Raw genomic sequence first — 3,405 nt, forward strand, 5'->3', positions numbered from 1 at the left:
TGGATTTGGAAAATGAGATAATAAATATTATCAATAAAGAGCACTCTAAGATAAACATGCAAGTCCCCTTCAGGACTGATATTCGCGGTGAAATAAACACCGAAAACGATAAAGCTATTTATAGCAAGCAGTATCCCTATGCTCTATCGGCTTCAGATTTCGTAAACTCTGAAGTTAATCACATGTTAAAAGAAGGAATTATAAGACCAAGCAAAAGCCCTTATAATTCTCCAGTTTTAGTGGTACCAAAAAAGGGGTTTAATGAAGACGGTACTGCAAAACTAAGATTAGTTATAGACTATAAGAAACTAAATGAAAACACCATTCCCGACAGATATCCAATGCAAGATCCTTCAGTGATTTTGTCAAATCTTGGAAAGGCTAAATACTTTTCCACGATCGACTTGGAGTCTGGGTTTCACCAGATTCTAATGAAAGAAACAGACATTAAAAATACCTCATTTTCTATAAATAACGGAAAATATGAATTCTTGAGAATGCCATTTGGGCTAACGAACGCTCCCAGAATATTTCAACGTGCAATGGATGATATTTTGAGAGAACAAGTAGGTAAAACATGTCACTTATATATGGATGACATTATTATATTTTCTAAAACAATAGAACAACACTACAAGGACTTAATCGTCATAATTAATATATTGCTGAACGCAAATATGAAAATTTCAATTGAAAAATCAAAGTTCTTCAAATTAGAAACCACATTTCTTGGCTACGTTGTTTCCCACAATGTAATCAAAACAGACCCCGAAAAAATATCTACAATATTAAAGTATCCAATTCCAAAAAACATTCGAGAGCTTAGAAGCTTCATAGGCCTTACCGGCTATTACAGAAAATTTGTACAAAGCTACGCAAAAATTGCAAAACCGCTAACAAAGTATTTGGAAGGTCAAAATGGTAAAGTATCCAAAAAAATGTCCCGTAAAACTTCCATACAGTTGGACGATTCAGCTGTAAGAGCTTTTAACGAGCTCAGAGATAATTTAATTGCACAAATCGAATTGGTACAACCTGATTATAATAAAAAATTCACTTTAACGACCGATGCGTCCGATCTAGCTATTGGTGCTGTTCTTTCTCAGGAAGGAAAACCAATAACCTTCATTTCAAAAACTCTAACAAAAGCCGAACAAGTATATGCCACCAATAAGAAAGAACTTTTAGCAATAGTTTGGGCATTTAAAAATTTGCGAAACTATTTATACGGCGTCAACAACATAGAAATCTATACAGATCACCAACCACTTTCTTTCTCGATATCTCAAAAAAATCCAAACATCGAGATGAAAAGATGGTACTCATTCATTGAGAGTTACTTTCCCAAAATAATTTATAAACCAGGATCTACCAATGTAGTTGCTGATGCCCTATCAAGAATTCAAATTAACAACCTAACGGACAGTAACGAGTCGGTCTCAGATCAAAACACTCAGCATTCTGCAGAGAGTAGTTTTGAGAATGTTATACAAGAAACCCGCAAACCCTTAAACCAGTTTAAGCAACAATTGCTAATAGCAACGGGGAGGTATACAATACATGAGATGGTCAATATATTCGGAAATACAAGACATATAATAGAATTTGATACCCCTGAAAATTTGGTATCAATCTTAAGGGAATATATCCCTCCTAACATAACAATAGGTATTCACTGTACTTTAGAAGACTTATACAAAATTCAAAACCCACTTAAAGAAAATTTAACGAATAAATTCCTGTACACAAAAATATTCGTCCAAGATGTAGAAAACCCTGAAGACAGAGCATTAATAATAGAAGAAACTCATTGTAGAGCACACAGGGGTCTGGACGAAAATTACAAGCACATTAACAGACTATACTATTGGCCAAATTTGAACAAAAAACTCCAGGAGTACATAAAGAACTGTACAATTTGTAATAGTAACAAATATAATAGACACCCTGTACTAATTCCTATTGGTCAAGCACCCATCCCAAATAAAGAAGGAGAAAATTTGCATATCGACATTTTTTACGCCCAAAATTTAATGTTCATTACTTGTATTGATTCATATTCAAAATACTTAGTTGTAAAGGAGATTCAAAATAAACTCAACATAGAAACCAAAATTTCAGAAATATTGCAACATTTTCCACTTGCTAAAACTTTAATGATGGATAACGAGCCTAGTTTTTCATCAACACAATTTAAATCCTTCGCACAAAGATGCGGTATTAATTTATATTTCGCAGATCCTCGCCATAGTACGTCCAATGGACAAATAGAAAGGGCTCAATTCAACCCTTACTGAAATCGCTCGTTGCATCAAAGATGAACTTAACTTAGTTGATTATTCTGAAGTTATAATTAGAGCAGCTCAGAAATATAACATGACAATACATTCCATTACCAACCAACGACCGTACGATATATTATACAATAAAATCGAACATGGAACTATTCCACAGTTATTAAAACAGGCACTGGAGAAAATGTTAAATTCTCACAACAAAGGTAGAAAGGCAAAGGACTATCTCGTAGGGGAAGTCATTTATGAGAAAAAACACGTGGAAAGGAATAAGCTTAACTCTAGATATAAAAAACAAGTAGTTAAGGAGAATTTACATAATAAGGTTATCATAAACAATAGAAATCGCACGATTCATAAAGATAACATCAAATCTTAAACACAGTTTGTCTTAAATTACAGAAAATGAATTCAATAATATTTGTATTATTGATAGTAGCGGCCACCAATTCCGAAATAATGGATTACACGAACCATGATTTTTTCCTTTACAAGGATACAAAAGACATTCTTATTTATGATTCATACGCTGACCTATTTCATATAACTAATTTAAGTTTATATAAAGACATAATCAAACTCGAATCAGCACACATAAACAAAAATAATAATTTACAGTGGGAAATTTCCTATGATTTAGATATTATTAAAATGCTCCTCTCACAAATTTTACCAAGTAGGGCAAAAAGAGGAATTAATGAATTAGGCACCCTTTGGAAATGGATAGCAGGGACTCCCGATCACGACGATTTGATAACGGTGCAAAATAAAATTGATGATTTAATCCAAAATAATAACAATCAATTTGTTATTAACTCTAAATTATTTAAAGAAATAAAAACCCTATCTGAGAATCTTCAAACAGTTATTTCAAATCAAGAATTTCCATTCAGAAAACACCGTCTTCGCTTGCTCACTTACGATCTGATGAATTTAATGGATACAATTACATTAGCAAAAATAGATACTTTCAACACTAAAATTTTGAACGCTGAAGAAATCCAAGAAATATATAAACACGAACAGAAACCTGTAGTAATTACTGACATATTAAATATATCAAAATTTAAAATCGCCATACACCAAGAATTCATTGTAATATATATAAAAT

The sequence above is a fragment of the Drosophila subpulchrella genome, unplaced genomic scaffold (genome assembly GCF_014743375.2).
Source record: "Drosophila subpulchrella strain 33 F10 #4 breed RU33 unplaced genomic scaffold, RU_Dsub_v1.1 Primary Assembly Seq125, whole genome shotgun sequence".
Lineage (NCBI taxonomy): Eukaryota > Metazoa > Arthropoda > Insecta > Diptera > Drosophilidae > Drosophila > Drosophila subpulchrella.